Source organism: Pipistrellus hanaki, assembly GCF_964339955.1.
Source record: "Pipistrellus hanaki genome assembly, chromosome: 15".
NCBI lineage: Eukaryota > Metazoa > Chordata > Mammalia > Chiroptera > Vespertilionidae > Pipistrellus > Pipistrellus hanaki.
In genome coordinates, this window is record NC_140517.1 from 41,616,467 (window position 1) to 41,643,728 (window position 27,262).

The following is a 27,262-nucleotide window of genomic DNA, read 5'->3' on the forward strand; positions in this document are numbered from 1 at the left end:
AGGCTGCTTTGTGATCTGACAAACTTATCTGTCTCCTGGAACTCCAAAAATCCACAAGAAATAAATATCTCTGGGTAAATAATCTCAAGGGACATTACAATTGTCACAGGACAGGCACCAGGCCATATGGATCTGGAAACCCCAGGTGCTTAGCAGGGGGCTCCGGCCATGCAGGGCCTTTATCGGGGTGGGCTGGCTTGAACAGAAACTTAACCAGAGTTACCGCAAAGCAAATGGTGCCTAGGAGTTGTGAGGAGAATGTCTGCTTCTTTTTTTCAGGGCTACCCTGTGCTTTCCCGTTTATCTATCGTGGCAAAAAACATTTTGATTGCATTATCTATGACTCTCTATACCTTTGGTGTTCTGTAGACCCAGAATATGGAGGGAGATGGAAATATTGTGCAAATGAAGGTAAGTAAGCATGTGAGGAGCGTTTGGGGGATCTCCATAATTGACTCCTATTTGGAATCCTCTCCTCACCCAGCCACTGGTGTGCCATTCACATCCCCTTTCTCTTGCTAAGACGAACACAATCTCACCACAGCTAATTTCCACACCTTTGCTTCTACTTTTCAGACCGAGCTCCATGTGTCTTCCCCTTTATTTTTAATGGTGTATCGTATACGGAATGCACAGTGAAGGGGAATCCAATTTCTATTATGTGGTGCTCACTCACTGAAAACTTTGACAGGGATAGAGCTTGGAAGGCCTGCTAGAACTTCTAGCACAGGGTAAGAGCGCCTGGGGAGGAGGAGAAAACACAGGGATGAGTAGGGGAGGACAGAGCTGTATAGAGAAATGGAGGCAGGTGATATGGAGAGGATGGAGGAGAAGTGGAGAGGTCTGGGGAGGAGGAAGGGGACAGGAGGAGGGGTGAGGAGCAGTGATTTAGACAGGAAAGAAAAGGGAGGAAAAATAAAAAGAGTAAAAGACAAAGAGAGAATGCAAAAAATGGAGAGAGGATAATTAGAAAAGGAAGAAGAAACAGAGATTGGAGATAACACATGGAAGGAAGGATTGGGGAGTATTAGGGGTAAGAGAAAGTAGAAGGAGAGAAGGCAGGAAGGGAAGAGAGAGTACAATGCAGTCTTTTTTTTTAATATATTTTTGTTGATTTTAGAGAGGAAGGGAGAGGGAGAGAGAGATAGAAACATCAATGATGAGACAGGATCATTGGTTGGCTGCCTCCTGCACGATTCACAATGAAGATTGAGCTCTCAACCTGGGCAGTGTCCTTGACCTGAATTGAACCTGGGACCCTTCAGTCCACAAGCTGATGCTCTATCCACTGAGCAAAACCAGGTAGGGCCAATTCACAGTCTTTTGAGGGAGTGTGAGAGAACTTGCAGAGACCAGGAAGAAAGGGAGAAAAGAAACACTCCAGGGGGCTGATTGGAAGAAATAAATAGAACTCATTCACATTGACGTCAAGGCCATGTTTCATGTCTTTTGAGGGACCCTACTGACAGCCATGGATTCAATCAAGACTTTGAAACAGAAGGGCAGAAAGCCAAGACGTCTCAAGCATGGAAGGCATTCTCTGAGTGACAGAGGTGACATCCTTTCCCTGCAACTCAAGCCCCCTTGCCTGGCAATAAAATGATTTCTCTGCAGGCATGACTTTGTTATCCTTTCCTGAAAGAAACTATCTTTCAGGTGGGAGGTGGTCTGCATGACCAGCTGGATCTCACAGGATCTTTACATCGGCCCTCTCCTCCTCTAGACCCTGAAGCATCAGCACACATCATAGCTGTCTTTTCTGTGGCCTTGATTGAATCGCAAATGTGTGGAGAGGCCACTGGGGAAAGAGGGGCCCTGAGGCCAGAGAGGGCTGATGCCTACCATAGACGGTTTGTCTTTCCTGAATTCACTAAAATGTTATTTCTTTCTGGAGATATTCCCTAACTCCTTAAACAGAAGGATCTCTGGTCATGTTCTCTCAGCCTTTCACTCTCTATTTGCAATTCAACTGCCCATTTCCCCGGGGGAAGGAGGAAATCTAATCATTGGGAAGACAAGATGGGCTGTGTTGTTTGTCCTGGCATGTCTGAAATGCAGAACTTGACACATACTTGGCCCTCAGACACTTTTCAAAAGGCATATATTGTAGAAAAAGTCTTTCAGTAAATACTTGGGTGCGAATGAAACACAAATTCACAGGTACCAGAAATAAAGGGCCTGGAAGCCAGAGGCTAACCTGTGTTCTGGGGCCTGAGCAGCCCAGGGAGAGATGTACCAGTGGCTGTGAGAGCTTTAAGTCGCTAGTGAGGTCACCGTTCATGGCTTATCTAATGCTGGGGTTAGTAATTGAGATTATAACTAAAAACTGAGTCATTATGAGGGCGATCCAGTTAAGGAACTTTGAAAAACTCTTGTGTTCCCAGAGAAGCAAGAAGGAAGTTGAAATGGATTATAAGGAAACATGTATTCAGGAAGTTATACTAAATATCAGTAAGAACAGCAGATCTGTGCCATCTGATCTACGCTCCCCACCCTCCATGCCCACCACCCACTCCAGCTCTGTATGAGGAAAGTAACATTATGAGTGGACCGTGCCAAAAAGATAGGTTCCCCTTCTCCAGGCTCCCAGTCAAGGACTATAAGGAGCATCATTTCCAGTGGGAAAGGCTGCCAGCCTTACTCAACCCCGCAGGTCCACGGGTCAGAGGGTAATTTCAGGGAGGTGTGATTGACAGGTTGGGGACTTTTCCCTCCATGTAGATGTCACACATCGGTTCCAGGCTCCCCCCAGCGATAACAAGCTCAGAATACTGGGCTCTCTGTCACTTTTGCCCCAGCTTGTTTGTAGTGAAGATTTTCCATGTTGGGAGAAGCAATTCATGAAGGCCAGGGTCTACTAACCCCTGCCCAGTGCCCTGTGTAGAAAGCAGAGGGGGCATTCTGAGGAAAGCCCTCCACTGCCCTTGCCTCCATTTCTCAAGCTGGTGGCTCAGAGACAAGATAAGAACAGAGCTTTGCTTGACCGGTGTGGTTCAGAGGTTGAGTGGTGACCCATGCACCAGGAGGTCTCCAGTTCCATTCCCAGTCAGGGCACATGCCTGGGTTTCAGGTTCTATCCCCAGCAGAGGATATACAGGAGGAAGCTGATGTTGATGTTTCTCGCTCATTGATGTTCTACCTCTCTCCTTCTCCCTTCCTCCCTCTTTCTCTCAAAAAAAAAAATCAATCAATAAAAACACATTAAAAAGTTGGGAACAGGGATAAAGGGTCCTAATATAAGGCGATGAGAAGATTTAACTTTGGATGGTGGGCACATGGTGCCATAGACAGATCTTGTAACATAGAAACCCACACCTAAAACCTATTATGTCATGTTGACCAATGCCCCCCTTATCAATTTAATAAATATAAAAATATTTTTAAAAAGAACAGGGAGTTTCAAGGTTCTTCCCTAGAAAGTGATTTTATTTGGGACAGAAATCTGTGGAGGGAGTTCATGGTGAAGGGCTGTCTTGTTAAAAATGAATGTGGTGGTGGGTCATCAATGCGACAAGCTAACCCCCAGGCTAGCTGTTGAACTAGGGAGAACTAGGGAAAGTGACAGCTAATAGGAGTCCTCCTGGCTCAGAACTAACCTCCAAGCCAGCCTCAGAAACAACCCTACCTGAATTTTAAAAAAAAATCTATCTTTATTGTTTAAAGTATTATAAAACTTTATTGTTTAATGTATTCACCCCTCCCTTGTCATGTCCTCTTCCCCACTCCTGTCCCCCAGCCTTCACCCTACTATTGTCTGTGTCCATGGGTTAAGAATATCATAGATAATAAAAGAGTAATATGCACATTGACCATCACTCCAACACAAAATTGCTGCCCCCATGTGGTCAAGGATGGCCGCCCTCATGTGGAAACAAGATAGCCACCACAAGATAGTCGGCAGTGGAGGCAGTTGTGGGTGATCAGGCAAGCAGGGGAGGGCAATTGTGGGTGATAAGGCCAGTAGGGGAGGGTAGTTGGGGGAGACCAGGCCTGCAGGAGAGAGCAGTTGAGGGGAACCAGGCTGACAAGCAAGTGCAGTTAAGGGTTACTGGGCCAGCAGGGGAGGGCAGTTGGGGGTGACCAGGCCTGCAGGAAAGGACAGTTAGCGGAGGGTAGTTAGGGGCAATAAGGCTGAGAGGGGAGCAGTTAGGCATCAATCAGGCTGGCAGTGGAGTGGTTAGGGGTTGATCAGTTTGGCAGGCAGAAGCGGTTAGGGGCAATCAGGAAGGCAGGCAGGTGATTGGTTGTGAGTCAGTACTCCTAGATTGTGAGAGGGGTTCTAGATTAGAAAGGGTGCAGGCTGGGCTGAGGGACACCATCTGTGCTAGCGCCGCCTCCCCCCCACCCCCACCACTAGCACAAATTTCATGTACTGGGCCTCTAGTGCACATATAAGTTCTTGGTTGATCTCTTCCCTCCCTCCATTCTTTCTTAGGATCCTCCATGACTCTGGATCTATTTTGTTTGTCACTTTATTTTGTTCATTAGATTCCACATGTGAGTGAACTTATGTGATATTTGTTCGTTGACTGACTTATTTCACTTAGTATACTACTCTCCAGTTTCTTCTTTGCTGTCCCAAAGGGTAAGAGATTTTTCTTTTTTGCAGTTGCATAGTATTCCATGGTATACATGTACCATGGCTTTTTTATCCACTCATCTACTGATGGGCTGATTCAGGCTGTTTTCAGATCTTAGCTATTGTAAACTGTGCTGCTATGAACATAGGGGTGCATACATTCTTTGTGATTGGTGTTTTGGGTTTCTTAGGATATATTCCTAGAAGCATGATCACTGGCCCAAATGGGAGTTCCATTTTTAATTTTTTGAGGAAACTCCATACTGCTGTCCACAGTGGCTGCACCAATCTGTATTCCCACCAGCAGTGTACTAGGGTTCTCTTTTCTCCATATCCTCGCCAGCACTTGTCATTTATTGATAGTTGATGGTAGCCATTCTGATAGGTGTCAGATGATACCTCATTGTCATTTTAATTTGCTGTTTTGAGAAGAAATAGAAACATAGGCATACAGAATTAAAATGATCAGGACGACAGGTTGGCTGCTGCTGCTGCTGCTGCTACAGATGCTGCTTCAAGGTAGGTCTGGGTAGCTAAGTTGGTTAGAGCCTGGTACCCATAGCCAAGGTTGTGGGTTCCACCCCTGGTCATAGTATAGGTAAAGGTCACCCAATGAATGCATAAATAAGCGGAGCAACAAATCAATGTTTCTCTGTCTTCCCTCTCACTCTCCCTAAAAAAATAGATAAATAAAAAAGAAGGTGGGTCTTCTGGGGAGAGGGGTGGAGGGGGTAGAGTGGGGCCCAGGAAAGAAGGTCCCCTCACTCACTACAGAGAGGGTGGGGGGAAAGGGGGAGTGATTCCTTCCCTGGGAGAGGGGGCTGTAGGAAAACTCTTCCAACCTGAGTAGAGGGGGGCTGAGGGAAGACCCCTGCTCTGGTCAGAGGAGGAGAGTGGGAGGGGCTTGTGGGAAGGGATCCCTCCCTGAACCTACTCATCTGTGGGAAAAATTCTATCCACTGAGCCAAACTGGTTTCAGCTTAGAGTTGTGGGGTTTTTTTGTTTGTTTGTTTGTTTTGTTGTTGTTGTTTTTTATTTATTTATTTATTTATTATTATTATTTTTTTTTTTTTTTGGAGCTGCATATCCATAGAGGTACAGGGATGTGCTGGGAGGAAATGTTTTTTTGTTGTTGTTGTTGTTTTTTAACTTTATTTCCACATAACTATGCTTACAGAAATACACTCATATTAGTTAATAGAATGCAATTTATGTTTAATTTATTTTACATGATTTGGACCAGAAACTTGGTACATGCTTTAAATGATTTTAAAAAAGAAAAGAAAAAAGATTTGCAATGTTTTATTTTTCATCCATTACAAGTGTATATAAAAGATCCTCCAAAGCTATGGGAAATGTTTTTAAACCTTGAAGCTTCTACCCCGGCATTGCGGGGGGATTGTGGTTCTGACTCCTTACAACTCAAGGGGTTAGGGTGCCCCCCAAAACCACAGAGGAGAGGTGCAGCTCAGCCTCCTGGCCTCTGCCCGGGGCATCATGGGAGACGTAGTTCTTTAATCCCTCTCCTCCCTCACCCCCTCCCCCGCCAGGTGTGTTAGATGTAGCTCTCACTCTAAGACTAACTATTTGGATGTGATGGGGGGCAGGAGGGAGGGAGGGGACTTTTGCTCTTCTGCTGTAGGAAATGGGATCCGGCCTAAGGCAAGGACCGGGACAGTGTTTCTCTGAGTGGGGCCTGAGCTGAATCTTTGGGCTCCATGGACCCCTGGGCCCCCGGTTTGGGAGGTTTTTGCCTCTAAGCTAAGGTGACCAGATCGCCCTCGTGTTGGCGGCACAGTCTTGATTTCTAACAATTTTTCCTGCATCCCGTGGCATTTTTAAAAAAAAGTCCTGATTTTTTGCCCATTGAGTATAATGTTGGCTGTGGGTTTATCATATATAGCTTTTATTATGTTGAGGTATGATACCTGTACTCCCACCTTGTTGAGAGTTTTTATCAGGAAAGGGTGTTGTATTTTATCATATACTTTTCCTGCATCAATTGATATGACTATATGATTTTTATCTTTCAATTTGTTTATGTGATGTATCACGTTTATTGATTTGCAGATATTGTAGCATCCTTGAATTCCTGGAATAAATCCTACTTGGTCATGGTGTATGATCTTTGTGATGCTCTGCTGGAGCCGAGTTGCTAGAATTTTCTTGAGGATTTTGGCATCTATGTTCATGAGGGATATTGGCCTGTAATTCTCTTTCATTGAGTTGTCTTTATCTGGTTTTGGTATTAGGGTGATGCTGGCTTCATAGAAGGAATTTGGAAGTGTTCCTTCCTCTTGAATTTTTTGGAATAGTCTGAGGAGGATGGGTTTTAGTTCTCCCTTGAATGTTTGGTAAAACTGTTCTGTGAAGCCATCTGGCCCTGGGCTTTTGTTTGCTGGAAGCTTTTTGATGACTGTTTCAATTTCTTCCCAAGTCACTGCTCTATAGAGATTTTTATATTCTTCCTGATTGAGTTTTGGAAGGTTGTATTTCTCTAGGAATATGTACATTTCCTCCAGGTTGTTCAGTTTGTTGGAATAGAGTTGTTCATAGTATTTTGTAACAATCCTTTGTATTTCGGCGGGGTCTGTTGTTATTTAACTTCTTTCATTTCTGATTTTGTTTATTTGAGTCCTCTCTCTTTATTTGTTGGTTAGCCTGGCTAGAGGTTCATCTATCTTGTTTATCCTTTCAAAGAACCAGCTTTTGGTTTTGTTGATCTTATGTATCGTTTCTTTGGTCTCTATGTTGTTTATCTCTGCTCTAATTTTGTTATTTCCTTCCTTCTGATAACACTGGGCTATTCTTGTTGCTCTTTTTCTAACTCTTTGAGTTGTAGAGTTAGATCATTTGTTACCATTTTTTCTTGATTTTTTTTTTTTTTTTTTTTTTTTTTTTTTTTTTTTTTGTAATAGCCTTGTAGGGATATGAACTTCCCTCTCAAAACTGCTTTTTCTGTGTCCCGTAGAATTTGGATTGTTGTGTTTTCATTGTCATTTGTTTCCAGGATGTTTTTAATTTCTTCCTTGATTTCTGGTAACCCAGTCCTTGTTTAATAGCATGCTGTTTAGTCTCCATGTGTTTGATTTCTTTGGATTATTTTTATTGTAGTTAATTTCCAGGTTTATGCCACTATGATCTGAGAAGATGCTTGATATGATTTCTATCTTCTTGAATTTGAAGAGACTTTGCCTATGTCTCAAAATGTGATCTATCTTTGAGAATGTCCCATGTGCCCTTGAGAAGAATGTATATTCTGTGGCTTTGGGATGGAATGTTATGAAGAATTGGATTAATTCCATCTGGTCTAGTGAGTCATTTAGGATTGATATTTCTTTGCTGATGTTTTGTTTAGATGATTTGTCAAAGGGTGAGTGTGGTATGATTGTATTGCTATTAATCTCTCCCTTAATGTCCTCCAGCAGTTTTTTTAAATATATTTGGGTGCTCCTCTATTGGGTGCATATATATTTACCAGGGTTATTTCTTCTTGTTGGATTGCTCCCTTTAGTATTATGAAGTGTCCTTCATTATCTCTTGTTATATCCTTCACTCTGAGATATAATTTGTCAGATATAAGTATTGCTACTCTAGCTTTATTTTTTTTTCATTTCCATTTGGCTGGAAAAACTTTTTCCATCCCTTCACCCTCAGTGTGTGTGCATCTTTTTTTTATCTGAGGTGGGTTTCTCATAGACAATAGATGTATGGGTCTTGTTTTCTTATCCAATCTGTTACCCTATGTCTTTTGATAGGAGCATTTTAACCATTTACATTTAAAGTTATTAATGAGACTACTCATTTAATGCCATTTTTATTCTCTACCCCTGTGTTCCTTCTTTACTTCCTATTTCTTTATTTTTACAGTAGACCCTTTAGCATTTCTTGCATTGCTGTTTTGGTGGAGATAAATTCCTTTAGTATTTTTTTGTCTGTGAAGCTCCTGATTTCCCCTTCAATTTTGATTGATAGCCTTGGATTTAGACCCTTCCTTTGCATGACTTTGTATATTTCATCTCATTCCCTTCTGGCCTGATGAGTTTCTATTGAGAAATCAGTTGTTAGTCTGATTGGGGTTCCATTATATGTAACTTTCGGACACTCTGGCTGCTTTTTAAGATTCTTACTTTGTCGTTGGTGTTTGCCAATTTAATTATAATGTGCCGTGACGTCGGTCTTCTGGGATTCATTTATCCTGGGACTCTGTGAGCATCTTGGATTTGTGGGTTTTTTCTTCTCTATCTCGGAAGTTTTCTGTCCTTATTTCTTGAAACACGTGTTCCATTCTACGTCAGTTTCCTTTCCTTCTGGAACCCCTATTATTCGGATATTGTTTTGTTTTTTATTGTCCCAAAGCTCCCGTAGGCTCTCCACCTGCTTTTTAATTTTTTTTTTTCCTAGAAGCTGCTCTTATTGGGTATTTTTTTTCCATCTTGTTTTCTAGCTCACTGATGCAGTCCTCTGCTTCTTCTGGACTACTCTTGATGATTTCTATTGAGTTCTTCATGGTAGCGGTGTCATTTTTCATTTCTTCTTGGTTCATCTTCATTTCCTCTTGTTTATTCTACAGTTCTTCCTGGTTTTTCTTCATTTCTTCTTGGTTATTGTCAAATTTCTCTTCCATCCCTTTTAGCCATCTTATGATCATTATTCTGAATTCCTACTCTGGTAGGTTGCTTGCCTTAAACTCCTTTACTTCCTTTTCTGGTGATGCCTGCTTTTCTTTCATTTGGGGGCTATTTCTTTGTCTGCATATGGTGTCTCTTTTCAGGATGTATGGTTATGTGGTTTTTTTTCTCCTGGGTTGATTTAAAGGCACAAAATACAACACTACCAGGTACAACACAAAAAGCACTGAACAGGAATGTAATTACGATATTAATAACCTCTAATAAAGGTGATCACTAGAGAAAGGCAAATTAATGGGTAGGGGAGAAAAAAGAATATCCACTATTATTAAGCAAGGCTATGATAAACAGAAGTAAAAAATAACCAAAAACAAGGCAATTAAAAAATACTAAGCAACAGGAGAATCCAAGATGGCTGCTCGGGTAGGCAACTAGCCGCAGCTGCACACAACAATTTTAATAAAATACAACTAAAATATAAAATGGACATTACCCAGAACTACAGGAAAGTCGACTGACTGGAAATCCTACAACAAGAAGCAAGGAGAAAACCAGAAGGAAGCACGGAGGAGCTGTAAAAGCCTAGGGTATGGAGACACGCGGCGCACGCGAAGAGGACGGAGCCGGAGAGGAGGGAGGCCGAGTGCCTGGGGGGCGTTCCCTAGCGGAAAGGAGATAAAACTCCGACTGTGCTGGGCCCCCAACTGCTCTGAACCCCCGTTCTGGGCCAGACCCCGGGGACTCAGGCTCAGCCATAGGGAGCTGGGCTGTAAGTCGGAACCCCGGAGTAGCGGAGAAAGGAGGTCCCGGAGGCGCGCACACTGCCCCCAGAGAAGGGAGATCGGCTGTGCCGCGGGATTGCCCTGACGGGAAGGAGACTGGGGCTCCAGACTGCTGTGAACGCCACCTCCAACTCCACTTCCAACTGAACTGAACCCCAATACCGGGCTCATTGTGGGAGAGCATAGACTGTTTGGCAGCAGGCGAAAATCGAGGGCACCTTTCTCTCAGAGGCGCCGGCAGCGAGCATTGAGGGACCCGCATAGGGCGGGGCTGACGGAAGCCAAAGCTGCAGGCTCCACCCTGAAACCCCGTCCCATCTGTAACTGTGAAATGCGACAACAAAATAGATCACAAACGAAAGAAATGGAGGACAAAAAGCGTCTGGATATAGAGTTCAAATCTACGCTTATAAGGTTTTTCAAGAATTTCCTAGAAAAGATGGATAAGGCCTATGAAGATATGAAAAGGGATCAACTAGAATTAATAAGGAGTCAACAAGAAATGATAAGGGATCAACAAGAAATAAAGAATACATTGTCTGAAATAAAAAATATTCTACAGAGTCCTAAAAACAGAAGGGAAGATCGCAAGAATCAAGTCAAAGATTTGGAACATAAAGAGCCAGAAGACACTCCTCCACAGAAGCTAGAAGGCAAGAGAATCCAGAAAATTGAAGATAATGTAAGAAACCTCTGGGACAACTTCAAGCGAACCAACATCAGAATTATGGGGGTTCCAGAAGATGAGAGAGAGCAAGATATCGAAAACATACTGAAAGAAATAGTGACAGAAAACTTCCCCCACCTGGTGAAAGAATTTGACTTACAAGTCCAGGAAGCGCACAGAACTCCAAACAAAAGGAATCCAAAGAGGACCACACCGAGACACATCATTATTAAAATTCCAAGAGCAAAAGATAAAGAGAGAATACTAAAAGAAGCAAGAGCAAAGAAGGTAGTAACTTATAAAGGAGCACCTATACGATTGTCAGCTGACTTCTCAACAGAAACCATGCAGGCCAGAAGGGAATGGCAAGAAATATTCAAGGTGATGAATAGCAAGAACCTACAGCCAAAAATAAGCTACCCAGCAAAGCTATCACTCAGAATCGAAGGCCAGATAAAGAGCTTCACTAATAAAAAAAAGCTAAAGGAGTTCATCACCACCAAACCAGAATTATATGAATTGCTGAAGGGGGTTCTTTCAGAAGAGAAAGTAAACAAAGATAAAAATTATGAACAACAAATACGTAATTATCAACAAGTGAATCTAAAAACCGAGGAAATTAAAAAAATCTGATGAACAATATTAACTGTTGAATATAATAGAATCAGAGGTATGGAAGGGGATTGAACTGACGATTCTTGGGGAAAAGGGGAGAGGGGGGCGTGGGAAGAGACTGAACATAAACTGTGCACCTATGGATGAGGACAATGGGGAGAGGGGAAAGGGCAGAGGATGGGGTGGGAACCTGGTGGAGGAGAGCAATGGTGTGGGGGGGGGAAGGAACATTTGTAATAATATGAAAAATAAAAACTTATTTAAAAAAATACTAAGCAACAATAACAACAAAAGTATAAGCTTATCAATTTCACTAAAAAGCATAAAAATTCTATATAATCAACATTCACACAAACAGTAACAAAAAGAATAGAGAGGACAACAGTTTTTGTTTTTTCTTTCTTTTGTTAACAAATTATATAGCAAAAAGAGTCGTATTTATGCACTTGGAGCAGGGGGTTGAAAATTAGGTCTATAAGTATGGTGAGAATTTTAGCAGGGGGTATACAGAAAGAATAAAGAAAAACTAAATCCAGAAAGGGATAAGATAAACAGGAGATGAAAAGGGTAAAGTTTAGTAAGAGAATGATGGCATAAAGGTAAAGTTGAGGTAGGGTTGAATGATGCTATAGTAGAGATTAAAATAGAATGAAGACTAATCTAAATGTAAAATAAAAAGAAATTAAAATGGTAAGAAAAAACACACAAAAAAACAACAAGAAATAAACAAAACAAAACGGGAAAAAATGCAAAATAGCAGTAGTAATAATGATGATTGAAATTCAAAAATGTAAGAATTGCAAAGGTAAAATCAAGTGAGGAAAAAAGAAAAAAAATCGTTTCTCAATTAAAAGATGTAAAAAATGAAAATAAACTAAAAGATATAAAAGATGAAAATAAAATACAAAATATAAAAATTAGCATAAAGAATGAGTAGTAGTGCTCATTCACTTCTTCTGTTATTATATTTGGCACACTTATTTCTCGGTCCAGACAGTATTGCATATCCCTGCGTTCCACTGTACCTCAGTTTTGTAAGCTATTCCTTAATTTTAAGTAAGCTATTATTTAGTTCTTTGTGTCCATTTAGTTTAGATTAATTAAAAGTAATAAAAAATAAAATAATATAAAAAAAAGAAAAGTAAAAAAAAGGGGGCAAGGAATCAGTTTGTATTTAAGCCCCTAGGTGGCAGTGTTTCGGTTTGACTTCCCAGTCTTTTTGGCTGCTCTAGCTTCCTTTCTCTATGGCTCTATGTTTTGTAGAGGAAAGCTGCCTGGGTGCCAGCTCCCAGATTGACTGGTTTCCCAGATTATTTTTTCTCGCTCCGATCCCCTGTTTCAAGGTAGGCAATTCCCCCTGCAGTTTCCCAGGATATGCCAAACTGGGCAGTCCTTCCCTAGTACTCAGAAGCAAGGGCGTAAGGGGGATCTGGTGCAGACTAGGTTTGCCTCAAGGTGTCCAGATGTTCTGCTTTTGGTGGGATGGTTCCGATTCTTACCAATTTCTCCCGAGTCCCTTGGTTTTTTTTGTTTGATTGTTTGTTTGTTTTGTTTTGTTTTGTTTTGTTTTGTTTTGTTTAAAGAAAGACCCGATTTTAGGAAAGATCACACCAAACCCATCTCTGGGTCTTGCAGTGCTCAATTCTCTCTGCAGCCCCTGTCTCTTTTGGCGCAGCTCTGAGCACAGGGCTGCTGGTGGCAGCTCTTGGCCAGGGCCTGTGGTGCCAGCGCTGGGCCAGGGCTGCTGGTGGTGGCTTGGGACCTCTGGGAAGCATGGCCATGCGAGGCCTCTGAGGGCTCGAAGACCCTGGGGCGCGCCATGGGTACAGTCGTTGCCTGCACCGCGATGACCCAGAACCCTCACGTATTCCCCGCAAACTCTGACCTTTCCATGGGTGATTGAAGAACTCCCTTGAATCCACGTGTTTGCCACAATTGGGGCGTCACAGCTGCTCGATGGTCTCCTCTGCTGTGGGTTTTTCAGGGCTCAGAGAAGGTCCTCCTTTCTTGGTAAGATGGCACAGCCTTCCCTCTGAGCCCATAGCTCTGGGAGAGGTCTCCACCGCTGCAGCGCTGGCTGCTTGGTCAGGAAATCCTGTCCAAAGGACCCTTACCTTCTTTTAGAGTTTTGCTACCCCTTAGCTTGCTAATCTGTACTCCCTGTGAGACTCTTAGAAGCTTATCTGCTGTTTGAAATTTTAACCCTGCTATTTGGCTTCTGTAAATTCTTGCTTGTTAAGACTACTCCCACTTCAGAGAGATCATTAAACATTCCCCAGACAAGGTTATCAGTGCTGGCACCAGGCTATGCCTCTGATTGAGGTTTCAAGGCCCAGCACATACGGGCTCTTTAAGAACTTGCAAAAGGAGCCAGAAACACTCCATATTTGGGAGACAAAGAAGGTAAAAACATATAAATAGGGGGGAAAAACCTGCAAGTTGGGGCCCAGAATTTGAGAGACATTTTCCTCTGGACCCCCACATAATAAATTTAGCTTCATCTCTCTGGTATTGCTTTGTTCTTCTTTGGTTTTCTGTAATATGATAGTCAATGCTGATGAAGCCCTTAAGAACACAGTGGCGGGCATGGGGGAGCCAGGAGGAACTCTGATATTATAAAAGCCCAACATTTGATGCAGGTTCTTTGACCTGAGCCAGAATAGTATCTCTGAGTGGCGAGAACATACTAGTGTCTCCCAGTGCGCAGAGACCAAGGACCAGAAAAATTGAGTTCTGATCAGTAAAACCCAGAGAAATTAGCTCTCCAAATGCACCAGGAGGACAGTAAATCTTCCAAATGTGGGAGGCTGGGCTTGGTTCCAGATGAGCTAAAAGCATCACTGTTGTTCTGAAGCATAGTAGCCCCTCCTTTGGAAAAGCTGCTGTTTGAACTACTCTTTTATTCTTAGTCTCTTATCCTGTAGGCCAACTCTGTTATTTTTAGACTGTAAAATAACTTTGTTTTTAGTTTGAATAATAGAAAATATAAACTAAATTGTCTGACCTTGCATGCTAGCTATCTAAAGAGGCTGATACACTGATGCGGGCAATAATTCCCATATTCTCATGCCAAGTGTTTGTTCATCCAAGGTTACAGGTGTCTATATAAATATGTACTCAAGGTTACAAGCAGTCTGTATAGATATGACAGGTATTTGCTAGATATGACATGTACTCAAGATTACAAGCTGTCTGCAAAAAAATAACTTCTATAAAGGACTAGAAGGACAGGCCAAAACCGGTTTGGCTCTGTAGATAGAGCATCGGCCGTTGGAATGAAGGGTCCCAGGTTTGATTCCTATCAGGGGCATGTACGTTGGTTGCGGGCACTGCCCCGGTAGGGGGTGTGCAGGAGGCAGCTGGTCGATGTTTCTTTCTCATCGTCATTTCTAGCTTTCTATCCGTCTCCCTTCCTCTCTGTGGAAAATAAAGAAAAAATTTTATTTAAAAAAAATAAGAAATATAAGGACATAAAAAGGGAATACTCCTTCCTGTGTTTGTTCATAATTTGACAGAGGTAATCTGCTCTGAGCCTGTGTGCAATAAAGATTACTCCTAACTAATTGGTTCATTAATGTGTCTTGTCCAGCTCACAGATTTGAGATTTAACAGTTACAGATGTGAGCCTCTGGAAGCCTGTGAGCCCTGAGGATGGGGAGGCCACTCCAGGAGATCAGAACCAGGAAAACCCACGCCCACGGTTACTATGAGAATGACAGCCTCTCCTACATCTGTGACCGGGCGACAAGAGAGTGTGCTGGCCTCGGCCGCGGGCCCTGAGCCAGGACAGCTGTTTCTGCCCTGCTGGAGACAGCCCGCCAGCCTCACTTCACCAGGGAAGCTGTAGAGTCATCTGGGCCCGGTACTTTTCACAAAGCAGCAAAAGTCCTTGGAGTCTAGCTTGTGCAAACCAGGAACTTCCCTCCCTTAGTGAAACGGAGGCACCTGTCCTCTGTCCTTATGTGCTGTTGTGACAACTAAGTGACTTCTGAACCGGACCAGGATGCAAAAGGGTTTGCGAGGCCTGAAGCTTACCCATGAACCAGGAGAAAATACTTCGAAGTGAACTCAAGATCTTCTGGAGGTTTCACGAAGCCCTCATTCTCACTTTCACTTAGGAGCTAATGTTTAACTGAGCTAAAGGTAAAAATTAAGAAAAAGCATAAATCAGTGTATGATAGATAGATATGTAGATGCAGCGCTAAATTAATCAACCCTAAAATGGGTAATTCAGCAAGTATCAGTGCTTCTGAAGCTTCCTGCTGCTTCCTGCAGACATTCACAACCAAGCAAGAAATGCCTACGCCACAGCTTCTTCCCAGTGTGTTCCCTCCCTACACACAAACCCAGGACACCCTGAGCCTGGGAGTCTCCTTCTAAGCAGCCCCACATACAAGCTCCCTGGGGTCCTTCCCAGATGGCCTCTGACCTCTCGGCCAGGCCCAGGAGCAGGGCCCCGGAACTTGGAGCTGGTGGCAGCTCTGGGAGGTTGTACTGTTGGCCGCCACTCTTCACCCCTGCCTGTAGCCAGGCTCTGCACCATATGGCTTGGTTATGCGATGCTGGCCTGGACGTGGGACTTACTTTCGCCAACATGATGAGATGGAAGGGACTGGTTCTGGTTTCAAGCCTTGGTCTCCACTGAGCGCCTTGCATAATTCCACATGCACCTCTGCACCTCCGTAATGAAAGGGACTTTTAGGGGTAAAATAGGCAGGTTTTGGAACTTTTAAGAATTAAGGGGCCCATGGAAAAAGCACAGGTCTGCCTAAACCTCTTTGGCTCAGTGGATAGTGCATGGGCCTGCGGATTGAAGGGTCCCAAGTTCGATTCTGGTCACGGTCATGTACCTCATTTGCGGGCACATCCCCAGTGAGGGGGTGTGCAAGAGGCAGCTGATCAATGGTTCTCTCATTGATGCTTCTAACTCTCTATTCCTCTTTCTTCCTCTCTGTAAAAATTCATTAAAATATATATTTTTAAAAATAGAAAGAAAAAAAGAAAGAAAGAAAAGAAAAGAAAAGAAAAGGGAGCAGAGAGTGATAGAGGGTACATTTTCATAAGACCAGGGAGCTGGGAGCAGGAAAAGGCACACATTTACAGAATAATGGAAAGAAAGCCCCTCATTCAAAGTGGGAGGAAGGAAGCCCAGAGGGAACAAAAGAGCAATAAGGGAGAAGAAGGAGGAAACCTCATGTACTTCAAGTGAGGCTTGTGCTCAAAAGTTGCTATAGTGACCAAATCAAAAGGGAATAATGACCAATCAGAGGGGCTATCAAGGCACAAAAATCTACAGCCTTTATAAACTGTGGGAAAAGGGACTTGATGGGACTCTTTCCCGCTTCCCACGTGGGAGTCTGTGCTGGTGAGAGGGCAGGGCAGGGCGAGGCTAACTCCTGCCTCCTTGTGGGGCGGGATGGAGCTATCCTCCATTTTGTGTAACTGGGCCCTTGCTCTCACCCAACCAATCAGGGTCAGCCAAAACAGTGATATCACCACCGGTATAAAACCCCTGGACTTGTCGAAGTTCATGGTCTCCACCGCCATGCTGTTGGCATGAGAGGGACAGAGCCCATGTTAGCATGGAAGAGGCTCTCTTGTTAATTGCATCGGACTTGGCTCCCTGCTGGTCTCTGGGGATCACAGAATCTCGGTACAACACTTGTTTCCCAATAAATTTCCACCTTTCTATACCATCTTCCTCCATGGTTTCATTCTTGGACTCCACTGGACAAAGAGCTGGTGAGCCATCCTGACCAGGGGAACACCACACGTCCCAGGCCACTTTTCCATCATCAGTAAGAACTGGCCTGGGCTAGCCTACCGGACGGTGACACACACCAAGTGTCCCGCCATCCCAGCCACGACCATGCTCTGGTTAACCGCTGACCCCAGAATCCGTGCCAGCACAGCTGAGCCCAGGAGAGCCACCCAGCCAAGCCCAGCCTAACCCACCCAAAAACTCCCTAGCTGGGTAGATGCTGGGGTGGGGGTGGGAGGGAGAGATGGAGTAGCAAAAGCTAAATTATTGTAGCAAATGCTGAATGGATCTGAAGCCTGTACGCCGGTGGACAGGCTTTAAGCTGGGCTGCGTGGCTGCGAATGCCAGCTCCATTATTTGTCATCGGGTGACTTTGTTACAGAAAACCGAAGAAGAACAAAGCAATACTTAGAGAGATGGAGTTACATTTATTACGCATGGGTCCAGAGGAAAATGTCTCTCAAATTCTGGGCCCCAACATGTAGGAATTCTCCCTATTTATATGATCCTACCTTCTTTGTCTCCCAAATATGGAGTGTTTCTGGCCCCCTCTTGCAAGTTCTTAAAGAGCCAGTGTGTACTAGGGCCCTGAGACTCAACTAGAGGCCTGGACCAACTCCAGTACTGACAACCTTGTCTGGGAAAGGTTAAATTTACAGGAGCCAAATAGCAAGGTTAAAATTTCAAACAGCAGTTTTCATACCAGATGGATGCTTCAACTTCACCTCCCTGTGCCTTAGACTCCTCATCTGTGAAATGGGATGAGAGTGGTTGTAATTCAACCGGAACTCAGTCTGACTGCTCCGTGTGAGACCAAGTTCCTGGCCTCGTGGGGCTGCTGTCCCAGGGAGCAGAGGCCCAACAAACAGATGGATCGGGCGCATCCGTCAGTGGAGGGAAGTGCTGGGAAGGGCGGTAAAGCAGAATAATGGAAGGGGGACTCGGATGCGAGAGACCAGGTGGACAGGGGACAATGCAGCCGAGGGCAAGGACGCCACACGGAGGGAGAGGGGAGCTTCCCTGCAGAGGGGACAGCCAGTGCAAAGGCCCCGAGGTGGGTGAAAGTTCTGTGTGTGAGGATTAGAGGGAGGGTGTGTGGAGCAGGCAGGGAGGAGAGAGATGGGACACAGGCTGAGTAAGGAGTCTGCATTTCATTGTTGTGAGATGTGTGGAAAGAGCTCCGACAGGGCCTGATGCATGGTGAGTGTTCAGTGTCAGCTTTCACTCTACCGTTGCCATTTTTACCCACAAAATCCAGTGTCTCCGTGTCCCAGGGTCCTAGGAGGAAAATCCCCCTGGGATGTTACCTCTTCCTGGAGCTAAGGAGAAAGAAGGTCACTGGGGAGATTTGACAAAAGAAAATTCACTTTTCGCCCTGGCCAGTTTTGCTCAGTGGATAGAGCATCGCCCTGTAGATTAAAGCGTCCCAGGTTCGATTCCAGTCAATTGCATGTACCTTGGTTGTGGGCATATCCCCAGTAGGAGGTGTGCAGGAGGCATCTGATTGGTGTTTCTCTCTCATCTATGTTTTCTTTCCTTCTACCTCTCCCTTCCTTTCTGTGAAAAAATCAATGAAATATATATTTTTTAAAGTTCACTTCTGACGCTACCTGATTCAGTCTGGTTTGAATTTCTATGCAAGAATGAATCCATGTATTAATTATTTGATTTTTTAAAGTAACACAAAACAACTGTACCCGGTTTGACTCAATGGTTGGTGTTGACCTGGTGTCTGAAGGGTCCCAGGTTTGATTCCAGTCAAGGGCACATGCCAGGGTTGTTGGCTCCATCCCCAGTATGGAGTGTGCAGGAGGCAGCAGATCAATGATTCTCTCTCATCATTCATGTTTCTTTCTTTCTATCTATCTATCTATCTATCTATTTATCTATCTATATTTCTCTCTCTCTCCCTTCCTCTATGAAACCAATTAAAATATATGTTTTTAAATGAAACATTATGTAACAGAAAACAACGGAATGCCCATCACTGTATACACAGATAAACAAAATGTAGTATATCTATACAGTGGAATATTTTCAGCCCTAAAAGGGAATGCTGTTCTAGTTACAGAAGATGTGAGAAAAACCAAGCAACACTTAGAGAAATGGAGTTACACTTCTTTATTACACCAGCGGGATCATAGGAATATGTCTCAAATTCTGAAAAAAAGAGATGGAAGAAGCTTTTGGTTTTTATATTTTTTCTAATATTTTTGTCTAGGGCTTCCTCCCTTTTTCATGTTTTTAAAAGAGCCCTAGCTATGCTTAACAGATATCTTGCAGGAAGCCTGTAACCTTGAGTACAGATAACTAAGAGACACCTGGCATGGGGTGGGGTAGCTAGGGACAGCAGCAGAGCAGTTTGCAAAGTCAGTTGGTACAGAAGCCATAACAGCAGAATTAATTCATAGAACAAAGGACTGTTTATGTCTAGTGGAAACTTCAAACATCAGTTTTTCCAAATAGAGGCTACTACGTTTCATGGGGCACTAAGCAACAAACAGATGTTTTCATTAAATTGGGTAACAAGTACTAGTCCATAGATCCCACAACTGTAGCACAATACAGATGCCGTTCAGTTTTCATGGAAGAAAGATTGACAAAAATACAAAATTAATAGGAAGTAGTTGCATGACACTGACATGACTGAGCAGCTTAAATTCATTAAAAGGTGGCAGAGTATTACGGTTTCATGCTTCCGGGTTTCTATCTCTGCCATCGTCTCTGTGTCTGTAGTGTTACGTGACCTCAGAGGAGCTAATTACTCTTTCCTCTCTGTCTTAGCCCTTTCGTCCATTAAATGCCTATGGAAAAATTTGTCTGCTAGCACAGAATGGAGTTCCATCAAAGCATCACATTTCAGACTAGAAGATTACAAGATAACAGTGTTGCCCTGTTATAGAAAGAACTAGAGGCCAGGTGCACGAAATTAATGCACGGAGGGAGGGGGGTGATGGTGTCCCTCAGCCCAGCCTGCACCCTCTCCAATCTGGGACCCCTCGAGGGATGTCTGACTGCCTGTTTAGGATTTCCCACCGGGATTGGGCCTAAACAGCCAGTCAGACATCCCTCTCACAATCCAGGGCTGCTGGTTCCCAACTGCTCACCTGCCTGCCTTCTTCATTGCCTTAACCACTTCTGCCTCCCAACCTGATCACCCCTATCCACTTCCATGCCAGCTTGATTGATGTGTAACTGCTCCCCTGCCAGCCTATTTGCCCCCTACTTCCCTCCTCTGCCAGCCTGGTCACCCCTAACTGCCCTTCCCTGCAGGATTGATCGCCTCCAACTGCCATCCCTTGCTTGCCTGATCACCCACAACTGCTCTCCCTAGCAGAGTTGATCACCCCCAACTGCCCTCCACTGCTGGCCATCTTATGGTTGCCAACTTGTGTTCACAAGGGGACAGGATCTTTGATTCAAGGGGCAGCTATTATGTATTGGAGTGATGGTCAATCTCACCCAGTCTCTGTCATCTGGACCCCAGCAGCAAGCTAACCTACCAGTCACATGAGGGTGTGGGCCTCCCCTCAGTCAGAAGGGGAGCCCCCAGAGTGTTTTGGGGTTCACTGTAAAAACCATAGGGGAGTCCAGCAAGCCAAAGGGAGGAATGCTACTCCATAGAGAAAAAGGAGGAAGTTGGGAAGGGTTTTTTTTGAAAGAAAGTCCATTGGAGGAAAGCAAGAGTTCAGGGGGATGATGGTTTCCCATCAGCTGAGTTGCTGGGCAAGGGAGGAAATCTTCCTTTCTCTTGCTGGAGCAGTAAAGCAGTATATACTTACAGTTCTGAACCCTGCCAACCCATAGGTCTGGGCTGCTGGTCACTACTTGAGCCAATGAAGTACACAGGGTTGAATCATATTTGAGCATTTATTCCAATAATACTGGCAGTGTGGGTAGAAGAGCAGTTCATCCATGAAAATCTGCTTTGCAACCCCCGCCCCCATACCAGCTGCTTATATGGGGTAAGACAAAGATTACATGGGGAAGTAGGCAAAGGGGATAAATATATCGATAGGTATAATGATAACAGACTACAGGCACTGTAGGCTCAGGTGGGACCTCATTCTTTAGGCAATCTTTCCATGATAATAGGACCACATTCCAAGGTTGACTCCAAGGTCCAAGGATTACTACCAGGTATGGGGGTTGAGGAATGGGTGTACAAGTCCCAGCCAAATTAGAATGTGCTTTATTTAATCAGAACTAAACAATCAGGGTTAACAGAGCATAATTGATCCTTTTTTAATAATTCATAGCTAGAGCCCTCCCCGCCGGGGTCCCTTCCCTCATGGTCGCCGGGAGGCCCGGGCGTGGCTGGCGCGGGCCCAGTGGCAGCTGGGAGGGGCGGCAGGCCTGTCCTGCAGAGCCCGGCTGCACCATGGCGCTCAAGGCCAAGGACGCCGCGCTGGACTGCTTCAAGGTGACGCTCAAATGCGAGGAGGCAGAGGACTAGGACTAGGCCGTGGTGGTGGCTATGATCCCGCAGCCCGAGCCCATGCTGCGAGTGGCTCAGCAGGAGAAGACCCCACTGCCCAGGCCCCGTCTGCTGGACACAGGCAGCAATAGCTGTGAGGAGCCCAAGCTGCAGATGACTTGGGAGCAGGAGTTCCTTGTGGGGAGCAGCCCAGAAGGCAGCGGGCAGGCACTGTGCACGGTGTGTGGGGCCGAGATCCCGTTCCCCTCGGTGGACAGGGCGGGCGCGCACATGCTGGAGCAGCAGCCTCACACCCTGGACCTGAGCCCTTCGGAGAAGACCAACATCCTGGAGGCCTGGAGTGAGGGGGGGGGGGGGCCTTTTGCAAGATGTCAGCACTGAGCAGCCATCCCCACCCGACTCAGACTTGGCCCATGATGTCAGTGCAGACCCTGAGTCTGCCCTGTACCCTGCCAGAATGCCAGCAGAGATTGTCGTTCTCCTTGACTCCGAGGACAGCACAGTCCTCCCTAGAAGGACCAGGCCCAGAGGACTCTGCCCCCCTTGAGCTTCCAGTTGCCCCTGCCAAGAGCCAATAAGTAAGAAGTCTTGGAGTCAGAGGTGGAAGGAGCCCCCTGAGGAAGAGCCAGCCAGAAAGAAGAGAAGCAGATCCGTGACCAAAAACCCGGATCCCTTGTCAGCCCCCCCCCCCCCCAGGTCCTACACGTCACTGATGGCAGGTTCCCTCCAGGCTTCTTCCTGCAGCTCTTTCCCCACACGCAGCTGAGGGCCAAAGCTGCAAGGACGCCCCCAGGGAGGGGCCGGCAGCCGAAGGAGGCCTCCCCCCTCTGGAGAGCCCCTCTCCAGGTCCCCCTTCCGGCCTTCGTTGGACGCTGGATCTCCAGGTCATCCAGGTGGATGGAGGAGTCTCCAGCAGTCAGCTGCCTGCAGGATTGCTCCAAGCATCCCCAGGGCACCAGGGCTGTGGGAGCAGATGATACCCGGCTTGGCCCGTGGCTTTGTTTGATCAGCACCACGGGGGTGGTGGGAAGCAGGGGGTGGTATAGGTCCTGCTTCCTGGGAGAGGGTGGAGGAGGCCATGTCTCTGCTTCTCAGAGGCCATGTCTCTGCTTCTCAGAGTTTCCCCGCTGCTGCCTGGTGAAGAGTACCAAGGCAGGGGAGGCGGGGAGGGGCAGCATCGCTGTGGGGCGGGGCACGGAGGAGTGCCCACAGCAAGTGGGGGCATGATGAGGCTGCGTGGGTAGGGCACTGGGCCTGTGGAGAACCCCGCCCGATCCTTTGCTGACCCACACCTCTGTCCCACCTCCCGTCCCCTCAGCCGCTCACCATTCTCCCTTGGCACAGTGCCTTACACCAGAAAGAGGAGGGCACCAGGGGGTTTGAGCTGAGTCCCACTACCTCAGAGGACGCCTCTCCTCCCCCCTGTTCAGGCCCCTCATCCAGGAGGCCTACATTACCTCTTCCCGGTCCATCCCTGCAGGAGACATGGACATCATTCACTCCCACTCCTGTTTTCCGGTTGTACATACATCTCCTGTTGACAATGAATTATTTTTTTATTTAAAAAAAATAATAATTAATAGCTAGTCCCCAATATTATTATATATTTCTGCCCCTAACACAGATTCATCACTTGCAACCAATGTTTCAATCCAGTGCAAGATGTTGCTAATGGAGGAAGCTATGCATGTGTGACCTTCCCCTTAATTACCCACCTCCCGTCAGGGTCTGCTTTTTATTGATTTTTAGAGAGAGAAGCAGGGGGAGAGGGAGAGAGAAAGAGAGAAAGGGAGAGAGTGAGAGGAAGAGAGCAAGGTAGAAAGAGAGAAACAGAGATGTGTGAGAGAAACATTGATCAGTTGCCTCCCTCTACGTGCCCCACACATGGATCAAACCTGCAACCTGGGTGTGTCCCTCACTTGGAAACAAACCAGCCACCTTTCAGTGCACAGGATGATGCTCCCGCCAACTGAGCTACAGCAGCCAGGGCTTGAGAAGAGGTCTGATGGGAGGGGCCAGTCACCATTTCTCAGATGTGAAACCATATATCCCTTATGTTATGGAACAGTGACTGTCAGAAGCCGCCCATTGCCCTCACTAGCTGAAAGTTGTGGACAAGGAACCCGGAAGGCTGGTCAACCTTGAAGCTCTGAAAAGTCAGAGCCAACCACTCAGTATCTAGTTGAGACAATGGTAGCTGAAGCAGCTTCCACCTATTAGTCTTATGTAAATCCTTGCTGATTGGCTATTACTGGCTATGGGTGGATCCCAAACCTTAATAAAAGGGATCACAAGGCCAAAAAAAGCAAAGTTCCTCCCCCCTAGAGTTTGGCTTCTGCCTGGCCCCCAATATCGCCAAATTATTATTTTCTAGTCTCTTTCATTTGTGTTTGGCCTCTCCAGAACCAGAACCCTGAACATGAACCCTGAACCATACTGGTCGTAGAGGTGGGGTGGGGGGGACACTCACAACAGGTGCCCAAACGTGGGACACTTGCAAGTGTCCAATGTCCTCTAGGCCTTAGAATTGGGGTTGGGCTGAGAACTGTGCCTTGCACATTGTTTAGTAATAGGAAAGAAAAACCTTGAGAATTTAAAGGTTGTGCTTTAGTATTTGTAAAATGTCTCTAATACCTATAAGAATGGTCTTTATGGCCTTCCCTGCACCCCAAAATACAGCACCCATCCATTTGTTCATGAGGCTTTCAACCAAAGGTTACTGCTGCCAGTTTAACTCCAACAGGAGTTCCCAATTTGGGGTGCAGTGGGGAGAGGAGAGACTTGGTTCAGTGTAAACAGCTCAACTGTGGATACAGCTCAATGGTGAAACAGCTTAGCTGTGAGACAGCTCATTTCCAAGTGGCCCAGGCAAGGCTGGTGCAGTGGCGAGAGAAGAGATTTGGTTCAGTGTAAACAGCTCAACTGTGGATACAGCTCAATGGTGAAACAGCTTAGCTGTGAGACAGCTCATTTCCAAGTGGCCCAGGCGAGGCTGGTGCAGTGGCTTGACCCTGGTGTTACAGATCCAGCTGGGGAGACAGTCCTTTTGAAAATCCAAAGCGCAGTCTGTTGAGGTAAAGTCCGCTTACTTAGTGAAGAGTGCCTGCCCTTGGTCTGTGATTGGTCCATTTCTATGCAAATGGAGACTCACAGTTTGATTGGCCCAATCCTGATGGTTTGGAATGGAGCTGCTCTGATGGTTCCTAGGGAAGATGCAAATGAATTATACCTGTGCAGCTCCCATTGATTGGGGCAGGTCTTCAACCCATTGGTGCATTTATACACCTAGGAGCTGCTTCTTTTTTAGCAACCATTTTAAATTGATTTTTGGAGAGCTAGGAAGGGAAAGGGAGAGAGAAACATCCATGTGGGAGAGCAATATTTATTGGCTGCTTACTGCACACTTCCCATGTGGATTGAGCCTGAAACCTGGGCATGTGCCTTGACCCGGAATTGAACCAGCAACTTGTCAGTGCATGGGACAATGCCCAACCAACTAAGCCACACTGTCCAGGGCTAGGATCTTCTTTATAAGGGTTAGTTCAGGTGGCAGGAACACAGTGCAGGAGGCAGGCAGCTCGATGCAACTTTACCCAGAAGTGCCGAGGGGATGAGAGGCTCCTGTTTGGCAACAACTATTAAACTCTTTATAAATTTGGGCCTAATGAGCCATTTGGAGTCTTTCTCAGTAGGTATTTTATTTCTCAGGGTGGACAGGTGTAAATTTCACTACTGCTGAGCCCTGAATACCTACTTAGCAATCCAACATTCTGTGTTCTCCAGGAGCTCAGACCTAGCTAGCAAAAACCACTGTGACTGGTGTGGCTCAGTGATTGAGCATCGATCTATGAACCAGGAAGTCATGGTTCGAGTCCTAGTCAGGGCACATGCCTGGGTTTTAGGCTCCATCCCCAGTAGAGGGCATGCAGGATCCATGTTGATCCATGTTGCTTTCTTTTTAAAAAAAATATATTTTATTATTTTTTTACAGAGAGGAAGGGAGAGGGATAGCGAGCTAGAAGCATCAATGAGAGAGAAACATTGATCAACTGCTTCCGGTGCACCCCCTACGGGGATGTGCTCAAAACCAATGTACATGCCCTTGACTGGAATCAAACCTGGGGCCATTGAGTCTTCAGGCCAACACTCTATCCACTGAGCCAAATTTGTCAGGGACCATGTTTCTGTCTCTCTATACCTTCTCCCTCCTTCCCCTTTCTTTAAAAATCAATTGAAAACCTCACATAAGAAGATATAAATAAGATAGGTTAAAAATAGAAGTTAGAAGGAAAAGGACATATGGTGATGATGTAATGACCCCCCTCTGAACAGAACATTATATTAAAGTTCACATGATATTAAAAATGAAAAACCAACAAATGTACCCTTAATCTTTTATCTTTCTTTACTTGCCATTTCCTCCTTAACATTTATGTATTATACTTCTGTATTCTGTCCCAGTGAATTGTACCAAATTTCCTATAGGTGCGCCTCTGTTTTAGAAGCTTGAGCAGTTCTTGATTTTGCTTTAATAATAACATCTTTTGTGTCTCACCATTAATTAGGATGTTGGCTGTTGATTTGGAAAAGATATTTCTATGCCAGTTAAAGAACTATTTTGTTACTGTTTTGAAGATATTTATTAATAATGAGGAGTTATTTAACATTTATCAATATACTATTTTATTTTATAATTATTTCCTTTTTTTAAAAAATAAATCTTTATTGTTCGGATTATTACAGGTGTTCCTCTTTTTTCCCCCCCTTAGCTCCCCACCAGCTGATTCCCCACCTAACCCTATGCCTTTACACCCCACTACTGTCTTCATCCATAGGTGTAAGATTTTTGTCCACTTTCCACACCCCTAAGATCCCTTCTCCCTGAGAATTGTTAGTCTACTCCCTTTCTATGTCCCTGTTTCCATTATATTCACCAGTTCATTCTGTTCTTCAGAATTTTTATTCACTTGATTTTTAGATTCACTTGTTGGTAGGTATGTATTTCATTTCATTTTATAGTTCATAATTTTTATCTTTACCTTTTTCTTCTTCCTCTTCTTAAGGAATACCCTTCAGCATTCTTGGTGTTCATCACTTTGAATATTTCTTGCCACTCCCTTCTGGCCTGCGTAGTATCTGTTGAGAAATCAGCTGACTTTCGTATGGGTACCCCCTTGTAGATAATTAACTATTTTTCTCTTGCTGCTTCCAAGATTCTCTCTTTGTCTATTGCCCTTGGCATTTTAATTATGATGTGTCTTGGTGTGGTCCACTTTGGATTCCGTAATTGGGGTTCTGCGTGCTTCCTGGACTTTTAAATCTATTTCTTTCACCAGGTGGGAAAAGTTTTCTGTTATCATTTCTTCTAATAGGTTATCAGTATCTTGCTATCTCTCTTCTGGCACCCCAAAATTTCAGATGTTTGCCACACCCTAGCTTAGTTACACCCTGAGACTTTGGCCCAAACAATCTACAAACTCACCGAGGCTTCACACAGTGGCTTTTGCATATAAATGACCTGCCCTATCACAGCTTAACCAAACAAACTGAAGCTCTGGTCAGACAGCTCCAAAACCTCCAAACACCAAGCAAGAAGAGAAAACTATAGTTTTTGCTCTAGCTTCTGTTGGATGGCCTCAGACAGTAGGTGACCTGCTGTCTGGACCCCACTGGAGATCCAGAAACCAGTGTACCTAGTGGTCAGTGTGAGACAGAAGATTTCAACTCCTCATATCCATAGGTGACACATTCAAGAGGCAGGCTCAGTGACCACCAAAGGACCACTGAAA

The 27,262-nt window shown here is 45.0% G+C and overlaps 2 long non-coding RNA genes and 1 pseudogene across 4 annotated transcripts in view; all 3 read left to right on the top strand.

Moving 5' to 3' along the window:
* The window catches only part of LOC311609985, a 171,070-nt gene extending 169,437 nt beyond the window's left edge, over window positions 1-1,633 (top strand). Inside the window, exons 2-4 of one of the 2 annotated variants that reach the window (XR_014792883.1) lie at window positions 280-411; window positions 577-731; window positions 1,470-1,633. This is a non-coding gene — a long non-coding RNA (uncharacterized lncRNA). The remainder of the gene's footprint in view (window positions 1-279; window positions 412-576; window positions 732-1,469) is intronic. The other variant, XR_014792882.1, reaches the window with a different exon arrangement.
* Window positions 1-27,262, top strand: part of LOC311609981 — a 530,187-nt gene that overhangs the window by 300,504 nt on the left and 202,421 nt on the right. The window lies entirely within an intron of this gene.
* Window positions 21,417-22,700, top strand: LOC311633805 (spindlin interactor and repressor of chromatin-binding protein-like; annotated as a pseudogene). Its single transcript has one exon. The product of its transcript is annotated as a spindlin interactor and repressor of chromatin-binding protein-like (transcript).